Here is a 23,474-nt window from a genome sequence, read left to right as displayed (position 1 = left end):
GGCACTACATCAACACAGTCATTCCCTATCAGGACATCTGCAGGAATATTTCTCAGCTTCGAAATGCCTCAATGTCTCTGTTAATTCCAGTTCAAGGCATCACATTTTCTCCTCAGCCTCCTGTTGTTTGGCTTCCAGTTCACATCAGCACTGCTTCTCCCCAGCAACCAATTCCAGTCTCCTTAACTCTAGATGGACTCTAAAGTCCTCCAAAGAAAAGGTAGACTGTCCTGTCCAGGCAGGCTGCACATCCCCAATACCAAACTGGATATCCTCCGAACAGCTAGTCTAAGTTGAAGCTGCAACTAAGGCTGAAATCATTGCTTCCTTAGTCAGGTTGGCATGCACCAGTCCTCTGGCTTCACACTCCTTGGCCAACTGGTTCTTTGTCAGCTCACTATAGTCTTCTGCTGACATATCTGCCTGCTATCCCTGACTAACTATAAATAAATAAATAAAACTGTGGTGAACTGAGATTCTGTGTGTTTACTTTGAGGCTGTCAAGAGTGCACACCCTAATGACAACTACCCACAGGCTACTGAAGTATAATTAAAATTCACACACCGCTGGCACCAATTAATGTGACATCTGGCTAATATCACATTGAACTGCCAGCAATTAAATGTGATGTCTAGTTAATATCCCACTGGACTGCCAATAATAATGTGATGTCTCTCACTATCATGGGTTAGTAACTAAGGAGCTTCAATCCTCACTACTGACTCCAATGTGAGACTGTCACTTAAACAGGAGTAATATTTCACAATTTTCCCCTAGGAGCACAACAGGAACACTCTATAATCTGGGACTGGACTGTATAGGTCTATCCATCCTCTAATGTAATTCCTTATTACACACTTCAGAGGAATATGTCCCAGTTTAAGACCTCTGATACATTCACACTTAAATTAAATCTCATAAATCCAAATATTTCTGGGAAAGCCTGACACAGATTTCCAGCTGTGTCCCTTCCCCAAAATAATATGGTAACACTGCCACCAATCAGAGTGTCTTCATGCCCTTCTAAAGGAGTGTCCAATTATGAAAATTAGATATCAAAACAAAATAGTAGCAAATGACCTAAGCATCCAGGCTTTCGGAGTGGCCCTGGGAATTATCAAAGCAAGTATAAGCACTCTCAGATCACTAAAGAAAAACACTGATTGACCAGTCATAATATACGTTAATGAAAGTATTTAACAGTGAGCAAAATGATTAAAAAATATAAAACAGTAACTCCCAATAAACAAACAGAACTCAATCACCAGGCAAATGAAATCAATACTGTAAGATAGAAATCCAACATTCAGAAAAACAATGATTAGTTATAATTTTCATATCTGACTGAGGAACGCTGTCCCTGATCTAAACTAAATTACTTCAAGAGATCAAAGGCAGGCTTACAGTTCTTGGTGAGTCATTTTTGTGTATCCACTGCACAGTTCAACTGACAACTGACATCAGCAGGCTCTTTTAAAGACTAGCCTGTCAGCTGTTCTGTTCTAATTTTCATTTCATATTTTTAAATTCAACCAACAGCTGTTTTCTAAAATTTCCTTCCTGTCTTTCAGATTCTGACAGTAACACATAGCAACTGTCAACATTCAGGTGACATTATCTGCTAATCAGCTGAATATGAGACAGCTTGCCTTTAGAATCCCTCTTCACAATTGTGCAGTTAGAAATATTAAAGTCTTTAAAACATTCTGTTCAAACAGATCATAAATCAACATGAAAGAACTTATGTACAATATCATAGCTAGTCATGCAGCATACAATACACAGGACAATCTGAAATTATATACAAAAACTCAGCCACACATGCTAGCACAAATAACAGTGTCTAGTTTCTTCATAGTAATCACTGATGTTAACAACTTGTATTCAGTAATTCCACATGATGTGGGGCTTAGCTGGCTTGAAGAGATTTTATTCAATATACAAGTAATGACAAGATTAATGTGGTGGTCAGTCTTATGGAAATAGTGCCATCTCATAATTTTCTTCATTTTGATGGCCAACTTTTTAAACAGGTAACTGGAGTTGCAATGGGGACAGTCTGTGCCCCCAGTTTTGCGAACACGGTAATGGCCCAATTGGAATTTGCTTATATTTCCAAAAGTGGATATTGTGATTGTTGGGCATATTACACCTGTTTATTGGGTGATATATTCATCCTTTGGACTGATACGGAGGATAGACTTTTTTTGTCCCTCAGTAAAATTAACAGTACAACTGAGTTTCTAAAATTGCCCCCATTCCTATAATTTGGAGATTATTACTTTCTTGGATGTTGAACTTTCAAAGAATAGGGGGAAGAAGTTTTTCAGCTGTAACATTTATAGTTTTCTAATTATTATCTCCATTATAGTAACTGGCACCCCAAACACCAGAAGAAGGCGTAGTGATAGGCCACTTAGTGAGGTTAGCCAGGATGATAACTGAAGATGTATTAATAGTGAGTGTGATAAACCTACAGAGATGTTTGGTAAGAGTGGATATCCTAGTGAATTTCTTATGAATATCAAGAGGGAAGTCACCGAAAAAAGATCACGTGGTTTTTATACCCCTTTGTTAAATGTGGCCATGGAAGATGTACAATCTATTCCTATATTCCCCAATTATAATGGGGGAGACCATGTAGGTGTGGATAAAAGTTATAGTAAAAAAACTTTTATTTCAATCTTCACGGGGAACAGTTACAATATTTTTAACTGTGTTGTGAAAAATTGGATACTTTTTTCAGTAGAAGTGAAAAGCCATTAGTGATTTACAGGAAAAATAAGTCCTTCAAAAATCTGTTAGAAAGAAAAAAATACTTCAGTCATTACTAGTAAAAAAAAAAAAATGGGTATGGTTATGTGTAGGAGTTGTGCATAAATCAAGAATACCCTTATAGGGAAGAGTGTTATTATTATTGGAGGAAAGGAATACAGATTCAATGGCCATTACAACTGTGATTCATCCCAAGTGGTTTATATTGCATATTGTGACGGGTGCCCAGAATTTTATGTTGGGAAAACCTCCAGAAAGTTAAAAGAATTTACAATCATCATCTCAACATAGAGAAGGCTAAAAGCACTAACGCTCTGTATAGGTATATACATAACCACCCTATGCATAATTTTAAATCCTTAGTCATTGAAGAAGTAGAAAATGATTTGAGGGTGTTTATATTGGATGATCACTTACTCCAAAGTGAATTAGTATGGCAGTTGAAATTAAATGCCTTGGATGAACCAGGGTTGAATGAATCATGTTCCATCAACCCTGTGTTAAAACTGAGAGCATTGGAAGTTTAGTATTGACATATGTAATACAAGCTACACAAGTACATCATGGGTACTTTTAAAAAGATTTTATTGTACTTGTGAAGCATTTTTAGATATATATATATATATATATATATATATATACATATATATATACATACATACACATATATACATACATATATACAAACACACATGCATGCATATATAAATGTGTATATTAATGTTAAAAGATAGGACTGTTAGCTATATTTGGATTTATGTATTATACCTTCATTGGTTGTTTTAAAATCACATGTTTTGTTTGTTAATTATTTAATGGTGATTTTAATTACTTTGGGCAGTTCCGAGAAAGTCCCTGAATAGGATGAAAGTGCTTAACTGTCTGGGTCGAATTAAAGTTATTATAAGTTTCCGTGTGGTTATCTCATTGGAGATGTTGTCACTGCTACGGATATATTTGGTGGTGGTGCCATACAGGATTGTGTGTTTTTCTTTGTTATTTATGTATTCGGGTCCAGTTCATAATATTGTATTTTTTGCACTCCATTTTTTAATCTGCAGCTCTTCCACATCAGAGTGAGATTTACTTGAATTAATTTAACTATGTTACATTCAACTAGTGTCTAGTAAAGTCCATTATTTCTAAAGTTAGAAGAAAAAGGATTGCAATACACAAAAGTCTATACCTTTTTTTATTTTAGCTTCATTTTTTTTTTTTTTTTTATTCAACCTTAAGTGCAAAGTGCACAAAATCACTATAGGGCAGGTTTTGTTGACAGTTTAACATAATACTTAGCTCAGTGACAAAAATGTAAGATGATACTGTTGTGTAAGCAAACTTATAACAGCAGATGTTCGAATGATCACCGCTGAAGTAGCCCAAACTAAACGGGTTAAATTCAGCTAAGGTTATAACAGCTGGCAAGTTTCCAAAGCTTAGAGAGTACCTTCCACATGGTCAATCCTTTAGTGAGCTTGAACTGAACTGACAAACTCAGATATGGGCATCAAGCTGTGAAGGGAAAAGTATAAGATGAGAAAAATGCTTAGCTTGTACATAATATTTTTTTCTTTTAGGAATCCATCATGTTTCAAGATTGATCCTGACAGCCTAGGCCTTTCTTTAGTTTTTTCTTACTACCAAAGTGGATATTACCAACATGAATATTGCCAATGTTGAAAGTTCCAACATGGAAGATCGGTACTTGTGCCCAATATGGAAAGTAGAATACTACAAAGGTGTTTAGTTTTAATTCATTGGTGATTACAGTTTAATAGATAAACAATATTCTGCCAAAAAGCATGTAAAATATAAAAGAATGAATGAAGTCTCTTGTGCTCCAGAAGACAAGTCGTTGATTGCTTAGTCTCCCACACACTTGTGTTCTTTACAATAAAGATTTTACTCTACTGAACTGTGTTGCATGAAACTATTTTTTACATCAACAATCTGTTGCAGCGAAGTCTAAAATTTTCAGCCATCTGTAGTTGTTGCAGCAGAAATCACCTTTTGGCCTCATTCTTGGCAGGTTTTCTATCTGGTGGAACTCTGGTGTGTCACCACACAACTATATTTTTCCACCTTCGGCAGAGTTTGAAGTCTCTTCAGGTAGCTTCTTGTTACATAAGGTTTGCAACAGAGTATTGAGTTTGTATGACAACAGGTTAAACTCTATGAAAGCATGTTAAAATATATATACTTCGTAGGACAGCGGGTTTTAATCACAAAAATATATATTTCTGCATGACAGTGGGTCTAATCATATACATTATATATTATATTTTTTATATATATATATATATATATATATATATATATATATATATATATATACACACACACACACACATTATATATATATATATATATATATAAATAAAACGAGGGTGGCTTTATATATAAAATATATAAAATATATATATATATATATATATATATATATATATATATATTTATAGAACAAGGGTGGGTTTTAATCATAGTTTTATATTATTATATACTGTATGGCAGTGAGTAACATTAATCTTGTATTGAAAGTACAACGGTTACGTCTATGGGGCTATTAAAACAACTGGAGTTTGAGATTCTGGCCAGACATATGTTTAACGAATATGGACTAGAAAACGGTAATGATTTTCTCTGCTCTTTAAAAATGGCACAGCACTGCAGTTCCCCGAAGGTGAAACTTTTGATGAGGCTATTTTAAAAACTCAAAAAAAATGTGCTGGTCAGCTTTTATTGACTGACAAAATGAATTTAAAACTCACTAGAATCTGTAGTTAGAAGTTTAAAACATAATACAACTAGATTAAAATCACAGCTGCAGGCAGCTAACAGAACTGTAAGTACATTACAGGAATATGCAAATGATAAACCTTGTAGTATCTGGGTCTTAATCTTTTAAAACAACAAAAAAAAACTGAAAGTAACTCATCCCGATTCTTCTGATGACAACTAGCCTCTGATTCCTTCAGCTCCCCCTTATTTCCATCCCGCTTCTGATGAAGCGGGCAGCCATCCTTCTGTAAGACAGCATGTAGGAAAATAATTTAAAGACAGCCCAGATATTAATTCCCCCAATACTTCCCAAGTAAATTCTAGCCGTACGTCTCAACTGTGTAGATTTTTGCAGAAGGTCTAGATTTTTACCTCATATTTTTGGTTTGTTCTTCATAACATTGTGGTTTTCTGGCAAATCATTAAAGACTGAAGTTAGAAAATGACACACATTTGAGTTTCAAACTTCATGCCCTTCAGAACTTTATTTAATGTTACTGCAAAGCCTGTTAATCAACTTTCAAAGTCTGTAAGAGCAATATTTAAAAAGTGTCCCTATTTTTGGCCTTTGTCCCACTTTTACTTATGGCTTTGTCCAGATTTCTTGCTGCAAGAGCTTGAGAGGTATGATTCTAGTAGTTCTGCCCATCCTAAAAGGATGGGTTTACAACACTATTTTCTGGTAGCAGTGACAACAGCATGCTGTTTCACGTTCTGATTAACTGTTAATGAAAATGTCATATAAGGATATACAGTCATATCCAGAACACAAGCATGCATCTTGGACTAGACATGCAGACAACTTAAAACGTTTTGGTAATAAAAACACACCTTCTAAAACAAGTATTTTAAAGAAGTTCAAAAAGCTAGTTACACAGTTTCCAATAATCCTTGATGGAGAAAACTAAGTGGAAACCACCTCCCAAGCAAAGCTTTGAGGACACATCAAATTCTGATTCATCCTCTGATTATGACACTACCCCCACCAACAACACACCATCTGACACCAAGATTCATTTCTTGAGAGAGGCATCTAATCTGGCACCAGACCAGGATGGTGATACCATATCTGCCATAAGTGTAGTACAAGTACTGTAGAGTCTTTCCCACCTATCCAAACACACTCAGCTAAATATACTAAGATTTTAAAAGAAAATATGCAGTTACAAAACTCTACTACTGAAGACTTGCAAGACGTTTTAAAAGCTTCTATTCCTTTAGACACTAAGAAAAACATGGAAAAACAAAAACACACAGGTGAACAATTTCTAATAGAAATTGATAATTTACTAAAAGAATCATTACAGCATGTCATCCAACATCAAACTGGGCAAGAATTAACATAATTGTTTAGAAAAAAAAAACAAATCTATTTATGTACATGTTCAGCACATGACAGTTGTGTTTAAAATTTTTAAGGTATCCAGCACCTGCAGGAAGAGTGGCAGACAGTGGGCTGTTAGCAGCATTTGAGAAAGGCTTATCATCGCCTATAAAAGAACGGGTTAAAAATGTTTGTCTAAACTGGCCCATTCTAAGTATTTATTAAATTGTTAATCAAGCTCACCAGGCTGAACAAGGAGAGGGTCACAGTAAGCTGCCTATCGGGCGCTAGAATCCGCCACATAACACAAGCACTCGGGTCACTCCACGGCAAGTACAAATATGACACAGTCATTGTCCATGCTGGTGTGAACGACCTGAGACGTACCTCCCTGGACTACATGAAAAGAGACATAGAGGAGCTCTCTGATTATGTAGCCCAGGCAGGTATGACCCTAACCCTGAGCAGTATCCTTCCTTCACCAAGAATGATGCCACAATATAGAGACAAGATGATCAGCTTTAACAATTGGCTTAATGTCTGGTGTCATTCAAAGGGGATCCAGTGTCTGTCTGCCTGGGATGACATGCTTGACAAGCTACACTGCTTATAAGGGCGGCTTGCACCTGTCACCCTGGGATTCGGATATTGGCTAAGGCTCTTGCCACCCCATAGTGCCTTTTTAGGCAAGGCTCAAATTCTAAACCTACCACCCTAGAAAACAAAATGGGAAGAAACTGTGGGTAATGCTGCTCAATGCCAGAAGTCTAAATCTCAAAATGAGCACTCGAGGCCCTTCTCAGTATGGAGAACATCGATGTCTGTGCTGTAACTGAAACCTGGTTCAAGGCTCCTGAGAGCACCCGGCACTATTAGGTTTTACCTCATATCATGCGTTCGGCCCCAAAACCCGGACCACACCACAAAAGGAGGGTGTATCCATATTCATAAAGGATACCCACACCTCCAGGTTGGTGGCAATGCCTAAGCTTGGAAACCATCCAGGTGCAACTAACCATAGGCAAAACTGCTCTACAAATTGTAGCATGCTACAGGCCACCCTCTCAAACTCAGGAACCCCACACAGCCTTCCTGAAGACACTGGAGGGTATAAATGTATCTCCAAACACCATCATATTGGGTGACTTCAACTACCCGAATATAGACTGGGAACATTACTCAAGCCCTAACTTTCTAGCCCAACGGTTCCTGGAGTTCATAAATTCAAATGCCATGGAACAGCTAGTCACTGTTCCCACGAGAGGAGAAAATATACTAGATCTCATTATCACAAACATGGGGACAAAATGCTCCACTCCGGAAGTATATCCCTCATTGGTGAGATCTGACCATAAACTAATCTCACTGGAAATCCACATCCCGCCCCCACCCCAACCACACAAGACCATAGTGAAGAACTTCTCTAATTCAAACTTCACACTACTCAAGACTGGTGTGGTATCCTTCAAGGCCCTGAGCCAGAGGAAACCACAACCCAAGCTGGAAGCCCTTACAAATGCCTTCTATGAACACCTCCAGGAGTGCATGGATCAGGCAATCCCAAATAAAACCAAGACTCTTTCCACAAAGGGCAAACATCCAGTCTGGTGGACCCCAGCCATTAACAAACTTTACAATAAGAGGAGAAAGCTATTACATGATAGAACAAAATCCATAAAGGAAGTCACCCCTGATCATTATTAGTAAAAAATACGAGCACTCATAAAATCAACTAAGGCCAATTTTGAGAGAAAAATTGCCATGGATTCAAAGGACAATCATAAGGCCTTTTTCAGCTATGTTAGGAACCTGGGTGGAAACTCCCAGATATGCTCAGAATTAGTCCAAAATGATACAAAAATCACTGAACCCACAGACATTGCCAACATACTGGCAGACAGGTTCAGTGCAAACTTCACCCCTCTCCCCTAAAGGAGAGATAACTATCCCAGCCAGTGTAGCCTCCCGGACATCTCAAATGCGGTGAAAGCTGCTCTCTCTAAAGCTAAAAACACAGCATCAATGGGACCGGATGGTGTCCCCGGCTGTGTGCTACACGAGCTAAATGAGGAATTAAACCTGCACATAACATAAGGCAGCTGTTTAATCTCAGCCTTACCACAGGATACGTGCCCAAGGAGTGGCGTATGGCAACTGTGGTCCCACTCCACAAAGGCGGCCTCTCACGGACCCTGGTAATTACCGCCCCATAAGCTTAACAAGTCTAGTCTGCAAAGCTATGGAGAGGATCATAATGGAGCTCATAAACAAAGATATAGGGGACTTGCAGACATTGGACCCGACCCAGTTTGGCTTTGTCAAGGGAAGATCATGCCTTTTGAACTTGGTTGACTTCTTCGAAACAGTCACCAAGGCCATTGATGAGGAAAGGCAGTCCATACAGCCTACCTTGACCTTGCAAGGCTTTCGACACAATACCCCACTCGGGTATTGTAGAAAAACGATACCAGCTTAAATGTAAACCCATATGTCACAAGATGGGTTGCAAACTGGCTTAAGAACAGAACCCACAGGGTTAGAGTTGCTGGCGCTGTGTCAGACTCCAAGCCAGTCACAAGTGGTGTCCCACAGGGCTCGGTCCTTGGCCCCCTATTGTTTGGCATCTACTTCTCAGAAGTACAGGCCAACATGGGAGGACTTTGGCTGACAAAGTTTGCAGACGACTGCAAACTGGGCGCCATAGTGAAAAGTGCATCGGACACGGATATCCTTCAGAAGGGACCCACAGAAACAGATAGCTGGTGACAGAGCCATGGCCTGAAGTTAAACGCCAAAAAATGTACAGTCATACCCTTCAGGAAAAACAAGGTAACCCCAAGCTACCATATAGGTGGCAATCCACTAAGCACAGAAGAGGTTATCAGGGACCTGGGGACCCAGGTTGACAGTGGCCTTTCTTTTGACACTCACGTTGCTAAAGTGGTTAGAAAGACCTTCTACATTGCCCACCTGATCATGAAGGGATTCACATCCAGATCTAGTGAGGTCATTGTTCCCCTGTACTCTTCACTTATCAGACCAATGATCGAGTACAATGCCCCATTCGGGATGTATCTCACCCGACATCTGCAGCAATTGGAGAGACCCCAAAGTTCCTCACCAAAAGGATAAAGGGACTCCAAAATCTGTCATATGCTGCCAGATTGAAGAAACTCCAGCTCTATTCAGTCGCATACCGTCTGCTCAGAGGTGACATGTGCCTGACATACAAGGCCATGTCCAACCCGGAATTAATGGACATGCTCCTCCTCAAAATCCAAATCCACTAGAGCAAGTGACTTAAACCTTAGCACGGATATAAATAGGACGTGCTGGAGGGATAGATTTATCACTCAGAGACTCCCTATGCTGTGGAATAAAATCCCGGTCCATGTGAGGCAGAGCACCTCGCTGACTCTGTTCAAGAGAAATCTAGACCTGTGGATGGGAGATCGTAGGTTTACCCCGGGAATCATCTCTGTGTCACTGCTGGACAGAGGCACAACAAACTAATGGCACAGTATTTTTTCATATAAGGAGTGGCGTAAGCCACAAAAATTTGGGCTAGGCTTATAAATGCCTTAGGGCAGATAGCCTAGTATAAACCTATGAACCTATGAACCTATGAACCTATAAGCACAATATGTGGCAGACAACAGGTAGGGAGGAAAAAAGAACAGCAAAATAAATAAACAGTAAATCAACTTCAACACTGATTCACAGGGAAGGGAGTGGGGAAGAAGAAATTGTGAAGGTAGAAGTAGATTTAGATTCTTTCCACATCAATCCCCAGGACAATACCCATAGAAATATCTACCCCACTTATTCACAACAGACCCAGTAGGGCAGGCCACGTATTAGCCGATGCATTAATTGTGGACAGAGTGAACATCAGTGTAATGAGTGTCTTTTCCTTCAGCAAACTGACCCATCTTTTCAGCCTACTACTCCTCCAAATGTCCAAGCAAAGTAACAAGTGGAAAGACACCCTCCCACTTGGGGTACCACTTAGCAGTCAACAACGTGACAGCCAGATGACCAGGAGACACAGACAGTTCCTTTGGTACCATCAGACCAAAAATTTCCCTTTGCTAATGTTATAATATGTAATTCTACTCTTCCCTTTCTTGTTGACACAGGAGTGACCATCTATGATCACCTCATCAAATGCAGAACACCTCCCACTCTCCATGAGATCAGTTTAAGGTGTGGTGGTCTCTGGGGTTCCTTTGGATTATCCAGAAACAAAACCTATTCTCATTCAAAATATGTCTACAGCAAAAGAGCAACATGCTTTTATTGTATTAAATACTGCCCCATTAAACCTTTTATGTAGTGATTTATTGTATAAAATATGACGGACTATTAAAAAAAAGGGGGGGGGGACCAACGTATCCAAATATGAGACTTAGTCATTCAGCAATATCACCGTGGTCAAGCATAAGACTTCATGATTCTTCAACATCAACAACATTATAAAAGATATAAACAGGAAGGTGCACCATACGCTGTAGTTGATATAAATAATGAAGGCTTGTCTCCTGAAGTAAAATCCAAGTTTTATTGTAAAAACGACTGCAGTACAGGTTAGCGCTTTCACGTTTATCACAAACGCTTCATCAGACATAGAATGCAGTCAAAGACCCTCCCTTTAAATACATCACATCCTTGAACAAGCAATTAATCAATCATAAAATAAAACATGTAAAAATGTAAAACATACAAAAAGAATACAAAAAAATGGAGCATATAGAGATACACCATCTTAGATAAGAATGACTATTCAAAGCTAGTGATTAAGGGGTCTAGTGGCTAAAAATGGCTTAAGTACTATCCTGTCATTCAGACCAAATTTATGGGCCTGTAACTTAAGTATCCACTTGGCCTCCCTCTCCTCAGTTGAATTCTTAACATCACCTAGCCTACTAGTCTTAATGACCAGTTCTAACACTTGAAATTTAAATGTATGTGAGTCACCTTTGTCTAATACATGTTTGGCTAGGGCATTGGTAATATTGCCCTTGCCTATGGCATAGATGTGTTCTCTAACGCGTTCGCGTAAAGATCTCGTGGTCATGCCAACGTAAAAAACGTGGCATGTCTGACACGTGGCAACATAAACTAAGTTAGTGGATCTGCAGTCAGCATGCTGCTTAAACTTGTAATATCGGTGTGTTGCTGGGTGTGTAAAGCAGTCGGTGCAGAGTATGTAAGTGCATTGTTTGCATGAATGGCAGGGAAAGGTGCCTGTCTTCTTCAAGGATCTGTCACTTGAGCTGTTCCTTTCATAACATAATAGTCTGTTAAGGGATAACATGTTTCTGTAAGCTATTCGGGGTTTGTCTTCGACCATGTCCTTGATTCTATCATCCATCATTAAAATTCTCCAGTTCTTGTTCAATACATCTAGAACATGGTTGTTCCTGTTGGTATAAGGAAGTACTAACCTATTGACTGAGGATTTAAGATCTACTGAATGTAAATCCTCTGAGGGACCTAACTTATTTAAGAGGGGGGCTCCAATGTTGTCCCTGTGAGCATCCCCCATGGCAATATCAGCTAGTACTTGCTTTTGATCATAACCTCTGCTAACAAAATTCCTGGCTAATTCTGTTTAGTGACTCACATACATTTAAATTTCAAGTGTTAGAACTGGTCATTAAGACTAGTAGGCTAGGTGATGTTAAGAATTCAACTGAGGAGAGGGAGGCCAAGTGGATACTTAAGTTACAGGCCCATAAATTTGGTCTGAATGACAGGATAGTACTTAAGCCATTTTTAGCCACTAGACCCCTTAATCACTAGCTTTGAATAGTCATTCTTATCTAAGATGGTGTATCTCTATATGCTCCATTTTTTTGTATTTTTTTGTATGTTTTACATTTTACATGTTATAATATTTAATGACTGATTAATTGCTTGTTGACACAGGAGTGACCATCTATGATCACCTCATCAAATGCAGAACACCTCCCACTCTCCATGAGATCAGTTTAAAGTCTGGTGGTCTCTGGGGTTCCTTTGGATTATCCAGAAACAAAACCTATTCCCATTCAAAATATGTCTACAGCAAAAGAGCAACATGCTTTTATTGTATTAAATACTGCCCCATTAAACCTTTTATGTAGTGATTTATTGTATAAAATATGATGGACTATAAAAAAAGGGGGGGGGGGCAACATATCCAAATATGAGACTTAGTCATTCAGCAATGTCACTGTGGTCAAGCATAAGACTTCATGATTCTTCAACATCAACAACATTATGATCCTGCAAAGGTATCTACAACAGACAATGAGTAAAAAAATCGACCCATGATCCACGCAATGATTGAAGAGACCAAGATCTCTTTTGGAATTACGACCAGTCCAGAGTTCATAACGGAGTTTGTTTAAAAATTGATGCCACATGGACTGCAAAAAAAAAAGTTTATCATCTGTGTTTTTTCAAGTATTCAAGAACCCTTTCCAGCCCAGATCTGCTTAATATTCATATGTTCTTATTACTGGGTCAATTATTTTGGTGTTCATCGACATTTTTTACGCATTTTTTTTCTTTCACTAAGAGCCATTGAAACTGTATGGGACATATTGGTTACATTAAAAATGGGACTCTTATGTCAGCTGGAGCAACTGCAATTTTACTCAAAAAATATAGAATGGGAACAAAAGTTTAGGTATGGCAATCTTACATGAGTTTTATTGCATCAGTGTAGATCACACTTACCCCTGGTTACCAATAGACTAGTTGAAATGTTGCCATATATAGGCTGCATTATCCCAGCTGTTCAATAATAACAGGAAATAGAAGCTTCTTCAGTTTAATACCACACCATAGAAACATCCAGTTGAAGGTGTTACTTCAGAAGCAGGAATCCTGCCCATTTATGGAGCAATAAAGTCAATTTGGGAGTTGAGAAAAATGTATTAAATATTAAGCAATGTTACTTGAAATGACTACCATGTACAGTGTGCTGCTGCAGAACACAATGGCACTTGATTGCAACCTTGCTTCTACGGGTGGTATGTGTACATTCACCAAAACAAACTATTTTTTTTATTACTCCTGATAACAAAAATGCCACTCCAGTCACCTAGAAATTATACAGAAGGCTGCAGAGCTGTCTCATGCAAAATGGGTTGACAGCTCTCAATGGGCACGGTTAACTTTTTTTTCTGCGTGGGGAGGAAGCATTTTAAAATTCTTCACAATGATTGCAATAATTATTTTTTAGGCATCATTTTATTCATGTACAAAATGTTATTCTTTTAGGTATCATTCTATTCATGCCCAAAATGTTAATCGTAAAGCTTCTTAAATCAAGAAAAAGTATTAAATTACAAAATGTATATATTAAAATAGAGTAGAACAGTGATGGTGAACCTATGGCACACGTGTTAAAGGTGACACGCCAGTGATCACCAACACCCAAGTTACCAAAGACACTGCCTTAGCATTTGTTGCTTGTGTGAAGTGTATTGAATTATTTTGTGCAGGAACTAGTTCAACAATACTGCTGCAGAGATAAGGAAGTTATTACCCTCAAAGACTATTCTGGTATATTTTCTCGATAGAGTCTGCAAAGGGAAGTGCTGACATTGTTTTCTCTTCAAGGTTACACTTCTCCAAAGGGCAAGTAGTCTGCATTTGTAAGTGTGTGCTGTTTTACACTCCTCTCAATTGTCTCTCTTAATCCCTTCTTAAACTGGTATCCTTTTACACTTAATAATGACAATAATTAGATTCATAGACTTATTTTACTTCAGAAAATGTATATTAATTCATGTTCATTTTTTTCTGTCAGTGTCTCAAATTAATAGTACTAGTAGTTTAAAACTGTCCATGTCTCTTAATACTAGATTTGTCCCGGATTCTGTTGAGATTTATCCCTGATGTACTGAGAGCTATGCTATTTTGTTTATTTATATTTTATTTATTTATGTATTTATTTATGTATTTTGTTTTATTTATTTTTGTTTGGGGGGATGAGACACCAGCAGAGTCAAATTAGGCATTTTCCTAATTTTTGACATGCTGAACCCAAACGGTTCACCATCACTGGAGTAGAAACATTGCCACAGACCTTAATGGTAAATAAATTTGGGCAGACTTATGATAATTTGTTTGAGAGAGGATTGAAACTGAAAATCATTTTGTCCTTTCATTCAGTCTAAGCATAGGCATTGTGTTTATTGCTTTCAAAACCATTTTTGTCAAGTGTCTGTGTAAGCACAGTGCATGGCAAGGACAGAAAGAAACAGCATGTCATGAATGTCTGATATCATGTGAAAAAATTGTCAACCCATTTGAAAACCTGCTGTCATTGTCCAGTGTTTAAAAATATATAACTTGAGTCATGCTTCACAGCATCAAATGGGTAGTTCTGAAGGGAGAAATGTAAGATGGGAAAATGTTTAGAGTATACATAATATTTTCTCTTTTTAGAATCCATCTTGTTTCAAGATGGACAGCCTAGGTTTGTCTTTATTTTTTCTCTTGCTACCAATATGGATATTGCCAATGTAGAAAGTTCCAACATGGAAGATCAGAAATCGTGCCTAATATGGAAAAGCACAGATAAGGGTCTTTTGTCAGGGACTATAGTTTAATAAATACTAAATATTCTGATGAAGTATTTACAATAAAAAGACTGACGTTTCTTGTGTTTGAGGAGACAAGATCGTGATTGCTTAGTCTTCCATGTATGTGTGTTTTACATTAAAGGAGATTATTCAACTCTGCTGAACTGTGTTTCATGAAGTTACTTTTGACCTTAAAGCCCTTCTTTCATGCCAACACAGAGATGGAAGATCAAGCCCTGAGAGGACAGCACTAGGAACATAAAAAAGACCACACCCTCACATAAAAAACATACAAAATAAGGGGGTGGAGGGAGGGAGTGCCTACTGTAGCAGTGATCATTCAAACATCTACTGTTACAGTTAATTTGCTTATAAAGTTGTACTATGTTCTTCATAACGATCACTGCTGCAGTAGCCTAAGCTATATGGGTAAATTACCACAGCCTAACATGATTGGGAGGAGGATATACAAGGGTCCAAGAGCTCCTGGATAATTATCTTAGCAAAGCCTTCCCTAAACCTGGAGAAGGAAATTCGTTTATATGTGCTTTGGAAAAGTATGCACAGACAACCAAGTTGTTGCTTCTAGAACAGTTCTAAAATCCAACACTTTCCAAAGAGCCACAGATGAAGCCAACCAAGGCCCTGCTAGAGTCAGTCTTCACCCACCCTGGAATTGCTTTATTGTGGTGGATATAACAATAAGTAATAGCAAGAAACAACTATTTTTAAATTTTCTGTTTTGACAAAGGTTGTCTTTTTTCTTACAATCATAAGAAATGAACGACTATTCAGAAATTCCAAAAGCCAAGGTACGATGTATCCTTTCTCCTTCATTTTTAGGTTCTGGAAAAAAAAGACAGGAAAATTGACAGCATGGCTTAAAGTAACCTTGGATACCTCTTTAGGTATAAATGAAGGATTAGTTCTTAAGGAAACCCTATCTTTGTGAAAAATGATGTCAGGCTGACCCCACTGTGAAAGCATGCAACTGGTATTAACTGCTGTGGTTTCTGCCATAACAATAAAAACGTCTACCATGTTAAGACCTCGTCAACCTGATGAAATGGTTCAAATCGAGCTTAGTTTTTCTAACATAAAATTAAGATTTCAAGGAGCAGACACCTGCTTCCTAGGATGCTTCTAATTCAAGACCACTTTCAAAAACATCTTCATATAAGGTTGCACTAACAGAAGTGGATTCATGGGAAGACATGATGAAATTATTGACAAATGAACTTTGACTGAGGAGAAAGGCCATAGGATAGTAACTCACACAAATAGTGTAGACATTCAGAAATGTTAACCCCTGAATGGATGATGTGTCTTTTCTTCTTGTCAACTAGAAATCCCTTTACTTTTACCAATATATGACTTTCTAGAAACAAGCTTTGTTGTCATTACCTGCTGCATATCCTTAGAAAAAAAAGTTCCTAACAGGTATTAAAATTCTGTCAGTCAGTCAGCTGTAGTTGCTTGGGATTGAGATACATCAACAGCCTTAGTCTTGTGTGAGTGAATCCAGTCTATGTGGAAGCATATGGTTATTATCCCTGGCCATTTCCAAAAGGAAAGAGTGAGTGTGCCTCTGTTTTCTTGACCAGAAGGGAGTCACAACAATGATTTTTGGGGAAGTCCTTCTGAATCTTCAGCATGACCTTGTTTTTTAGTGGAAAGGGTAGAAAACAAAAAAGAACACTCCTGCCCAAGGACAAATGCATTTGTCATTCACGTCTTCTTATATGGAGTCCTGGAGCAGAATTGTATCAACTGATTGTTATGAGCAGTAGCAAACAGATCCACTTGAGCCAATTACAACAACTTGGAAGACCCCTGGATTCAGTCTCCATTTGTGAGGATCTTTACTGGTTCTGCTCAGCTTGTCTGCCACACAATTTTGCTCTGACTGTATGTAAGATGTAGTGTGACATTGTTCTAAAAAGCTGTATTCCATGCTACCATGTGTAATCTCTGCATAGAGGGTATTGCTCTAGTTTCCTTCCTCTTGTTTATGTACCACATTACTGTTGTATTTGTAAACACTTGAAGAGGGCCTGGGGACCATAGATAGTTGAGAGAATGATTACTATTTATAACCAGTAACATCTAGCTTATGTTTATGTATTTTGACCAGTCTTTTTCATTCTAAAGACCTTAAACTTTTATTCACATAAACACTGCTCATCAAGCAAAGTCTGAGGTGACTGCAGTGACCAACTGTGATGAGGCAGGAAGGAAAATGGGAGACCTGGTTTCTAAGAAACATGGTGTCTCCACTACAAATCTTCCCTTTCCCAAATCACAAAACTGAAATCTGAAATGTCAGGGGATGTTGATGCTGGAACCATAGAGATTTCAAGTATTAGTGGATTTTTCTCATGTTGAGTCTTGCAGAAGTTAAAATGAGCATCACAGATGATGGATAATCACAATTCTGAGGAATTCTGTTGTAGTGATGGTAGTCTACATGGAAAAACTCAGGAATGGGTCTAAATACAGATCTACTTGGTCTATGGAAGAGAAGATCTTTGAAATAAGCTGTCCAATAGACCACAAAGGAAAACAACTCTGTGAGAAGGGGTCAGACAAGACTTCTGTAAGTTCTCTTGGAAATCACAGCCTATGTAGATCCCTTACCCAAAATGAGAGATACTGGATACTTTGTAAAAGACTGCAATGGTAAGCAAGTCATCTAAAGGAAAGATTTTAAATGCCGTGCAGTCTGAGGTAGGTTATCACAGGAGCCAGATACTTTTTGAATTCCCTTGAAACAGTAGATAGGCCAAAAGGTAATGCAGAGAACTGACAGTTTGATCTAGAGACAGGAAACCTTAAACGTCTGATATCTTGATATCTTGGGTCACTAGAAAATTTAAATGGATAAGAAGGGATAAAAGTTGTGAACAGACAGCACTTTGAATATGGATACTTTGACAATGAGATTCAGAAATAAATATCCAGAACTGCTATCCAAAAATCGTCTCTGTTTGGCATCAAGAATATCCTGGAATAAAACCTTTCTTCTAACTGACAAGGGACATCTTCTATCACCTCCGCGCAAGCATGGTCTGAATGGCAGAAGGGAAGGGAATTGTCTGGTCTGCTGGGTGAGGAGGAATACCCCAAAATGGAGGGAGATACTCCCACTGCTATTTGTAACCTTGATGGATTACTTTCAGAACCTATCTGTGAAACTGTCTGTTGCCAAAGACTGAAATGGAGATTCTGACTTTATGTAAGGATTAAAGGACTGCCAACACAGAGGATGGAAATTCTTTATATAGTCAAACTTATTTATTTGACTGTCCTTTGTTCTGGGACTGTTTATTTTGCTTTTAAAAAACAATTATAAAGAGAGAAGTGAATTCCTTGGCAAACATGGAGAAGGAGGGACAAAAAATCTGAAAGATTCCTTGAATCAGCTTTCCAGTCTCATCACACTTTTTAATGACCTCTGCAGCAGAAGGTCAAAAATTAGTTCTCTAGCCAAGAGGAAATTCAAAATGTCATTTTAGACATCATCTGGAAGGTTTTGAAAATGCAGACAGTTCCAAGAGCAGCAGCCCTGGAAGTGGCATAAGCAGAATCATACTAACATTTTTAAACAGTGGGTTAAGTCACTTGAGACACAGAAAAAAATCAAATTACACAGAGAAGATTTCTCCACACAGGATTAAGCAGATGTCAAACTATTCCTCATTTCTTACAAGAGGCATGCATAAATAACAGTATAGAAGCTAGAAAGCTAAGAATTCTAAAAGCAAATGTTGCAAGAGAATACACTTTCCACAAATCTCGCAAAAGCCTTCTCATCCTTGTCAGTGGAGAGGATTAGTATTAAAAAATGTTTAGCAGTAGTTGGATTTGCTAAAATAATATCTGCTGGGCCTGATCTGGGATAAGTGTGTGCAAACACACAAGACTAAGGCATTTTATATGAATTGTCTGCTTTTTTTGGGAGCAGTAAGCTTGCTGACAGGGAAAATGAAGAGTGTGACAAAAAAAAATCTCCAAAGCAGACATAACAGAAGGTATAGAAGTAGGATCTGTAAATTCCAGATGTAACAAATTATAACACTTCCTGAGGGATTTAAAAAGGTTTCCCTCTTGAAACAACTGATTCATTCCAAGAATTGTTTCAGAAACAGAATACTTTAAAAAGCCCAGGATAAAAGCCACACTCTCCTCATAATCTGAATCAGAAATCTGTGGAGACAACACAATCTATAACTTCAGAATCATTCTGAGCGTGAAACACTTGAATCTCTTCAGAAAATATAAAGTTCCTTTTTTCTTTCAACACAAATAGCCATAGAGCAAAGGTAAACAGACTGCACTAAACCATGAGCTAAGAATAAATCATTCCTGTCCAGAGTAACTCAGAAAGGACAAAGCTAGCATGAAACTCCCTTTTACCAGCTAGTCCCATCGTAACCAGACATTGGAGCTATCCTTGCTTCTGGGAGTACATCAGCTGAGGTTCAAACTCTTGAATCTCTCTTTTTTTTTTTTTTTCATGAATTTGTGTAAAAACAGACCCATGTCTGCCAGAAAAATCTCCCTAGTGATGGGTACAGATTTCTGGATAGACAGAGTGTTGTTATCTGCCCCTTCTCCCAGGACTGAGAAGAGTGGATCTCTCCTGCCTACAGAGGACTTGTTTAGCTCTGGTCTGTGACACCTGTAAGGACTATACCAGCTGGACCCAAAGAAAAAGATTAGTGGTCCAAGGAAGCAGCTTTGGCCACAGCAGAATCACCCCACCTGTGGCTGAGGCATTTTATCAGCCTGCTGTGGTAGCAAAGGCTGCTTATCAATTTTCTTCTTTGTTGCTGGAAAAAGGCAGAACCAAGAAACCAATAGGTTTTTCCATAGTTAAACCAAAGAAAAGGTGCCCGTTCCCAGGGAAACCTGGCTGCAGTAATTGGTAAAACAGGTAAGTTGCAAACAAAGTAACTTTTTCCCCCTAATTAAAATACAGCAAAAAGCAGTTTATACACCTACCCCCACCCCCAAAAGTATAATAAGCTTTCACCATAGGAAAAATAAAATTAAAGTTAGTTTTAACAAGTTTTTTTTTAACTAAAAAAGTAACACTCTGATTTAAAAGTGTTCAAAAGTCAAATGGCAGTCATTAAAATACTTTCTCCCAGCTAAATTAGTTAACTTACCTAGCCAGCAATGGAACATCCTTAGTGTTAATCCTCAAAGACCCACACAGGAGCATTCTCTTCAGTAGCATTAAAGTTATGAAGGGCTTGGCATCCAAATCTGACTTAGTCAGCATAGCTCAAACTGATTAACAGTTTGGGGCATGTAGAAAGTGCCCTGAAAGCTTTGTAAACTGGCTGCCTGTTACATCCTTAGCAGGACATAAGCCATGTATCTTAGGCTAATGAAGCACTTATCCTTATGAAGAACATTTACTGCAATTATCTGCTTAGTTACATTTTCATTTGACCCCTGATTTATATTTTGTGAACGTCTGGTTTCTGAAACAAAGGTTACAACAGAGATAGCGACAAGGAAGAGTTCAATGTTTTGGAGAAACAAAACAACCCTTTTAACAATATTGGTTCTGTTTTGATGGAAATCCAGAAAATGCAGATCACGTGCTCAGCTTAATAATAAATTTGTAAACTTTTATTTTCTTTAGCATTGCCTTAAAGTAGAACAGGTACTGAAGAACCTCATGTTGTCCAACATTCCCAGTGAAACAGAAAAGAAGCAATCTTTTATGGGAGAAGTTTGTGTGTTCGACTTACCAGGTTGGTTAAGAAATTAATGAACTAAATAACCTTTTCAACATGACTGTTTTATAGTATATTAGGATATTAATGTAACATTAAGCAGCTGTTATGAGAGTACCGGAGCAAAACAGAGCTTACACTGCACTTAAAGTCTTCCCCTCATCTCATAACTGTAAAACAAACTTTGACAAAATATTTTTGAAGCCTCTATGTGTAAGAAGTTACTTAAAATGAAATTAAGAGAGGGGAAGACTTGAACGTGGGAACAGAGAACTTATACACTTAATTTTTTTTGAAAAATAAAAATAATTCCAATAGTCAAGCTAACCAATCAACATCTAAACAAAACCCAGTAATCTTTTTAAGCTACTACTCCTAAAGACAAAGCAACAGTGAAACCAAAGTTGATCAGTGAGTTCATTGAAGGCCAAATGTGATCTGCATTAATCAGAAGAGAACAGAGGAAATATTTACAATGGAGAGGAAGGGGGCAGTGGCTATTATTCCCCAGTTTCCACCCTCAGTGGAATTAGAGGAACTGCCAGGCCTACAACATTATGTGTAACACACAGAGGAGGAAATAGAGGATAAGGTAATATCTCAACTTCTTTTGGAAGTTAACTACCTTTAGGCAATAAGATTATGGAGTTAAAAATCATTTGTTTTGTACCAAACACAAGGATTGCAAGTGAACAAAGACCTTTTTGCAATTAGAAAGCAGATAACTGAACTGAAAATTTTTAGCAGCCAATGAGGATTTGAATGCTTGCCCACATTCCAACTTTAGAAACCTAGCAAATTTACTCCACTTTTGCAACCTGCTTTTAAGTGTCTGAGGACACCTCTGAAAAAAGAATGGTTGGCTCTACATGTCCCTGATGTTCTTTTTACACTATGACTAATCAAGAAAGAAAGAAAAGTACTCCCTTCGGGGAAAAAAAATCAATGATTTCATTAAAAATGAGAAGGGCAGGGCACTTGCTGTGACAAAACTGGGTGAATATATGCTAGATAGAAAATTCTTTAGGAAATGCAACTAGTTATAAATACCTGAACTGCTTCAGATCGATAAGGTGTGTAGGGCTACTGAGAGAGAATAGCCTTTGATCTTTGTTCTGATGGTACTTTCTAAGAACAAATAGGATTTTTGTCCTCAGGAAGAACAGGATCACTGTGCTTTTGGGAGTATACATGCTTCACGAAGGGATAAATGACATTTAGACCGACTGAAATTAGGAGTAGATGAAGACAGTACTTGTTGCTAAAACAGTAACTGCAGACTCAACACAGTTGTAAAACAATATTTCCTCTTTCATTGGAGACATATTTAATTTTGCGGAAAAGGTAAACAACGGTGTGGATGATGATGGAAGCATGCTGCTTGCTACATATATAAAATATATGTGGTATATTAGTTCTTAACCAGTCAGAGACAAATCTCAACAAAATTAGGGACAAATCCAGAACCAATCAGAAACAAATCTCAGCAAAATCAGGGACAAATCCAAAAGTAATCAGGGACACTTTTAAAATATTAGTACTATTAACTTGAGACACTATCAGAACAACAAAATGTGAATTAATATACATTTTTGAAGTAAAGGAAGGGTAAAACCTCAATTATTGTCATTATTTATTAAGTATAATCACCACCTTTTCTCCAAAGGTCACCAATTTTTAGGAGGGATTAAGAGGGACAAGCCTAAAATTTGAATCAAAATCAGGGACAGTTGACAGGTACATCACCAGAGGAGGGCATTTCTGCAGAGGAGAACTGGCTGGAGTGTGTTTTTTTACAATCAGAATGATGAGACGGAATCCATTATTAGTCTATTAAACTTAATCCCCAAAAGGGGCTGAGGATAAAGGAACACACTATTTTCAAGAAAAATAATTATAATGCATTATATGAGCATTATATCAAATATACAGAGTTTAAAACATGTCATTACTTGCATCAGAGTGAGTTTAAATTAAGAAAGTGCATATCTCAATGTTATTTAAGGCAAAAAAAATAGCTGCAGGTAAAGGTTTATTTGGAAGGCAGTCCTTCCCCCTCCGACTGAGTGAATGGGATGATATAAAGCTATTACCTAAAAACATCAAGGGGTAGTAATTAAATTATATGCACTACAAACGGACAGCAATTTTAACATTTACAGTTTTGACTTTACAAACCTTTTCTTATTGGACACAGTGAAATGTATAAAGATCATACTCACAGATTAATTCATTTATAGTCACAGTATTTAAAAAAATAGGTT

Source organism: Protopterus annectens, chromosome 1.part1 (assembly GCF_019279795.1).
Source record: "Protopterus annectens isolate FY-2018-M chromosome 1.part1, PAN1.0, whole genome shotgun sequence".
NCBI lineage: Eukaryota > Metazoa > Chordata > Ceratodontiformes > Protopteridae > Protopterus > Protopterus annectens.
This window is presented reverse-complemented; position numbering follows the sequence as displayed.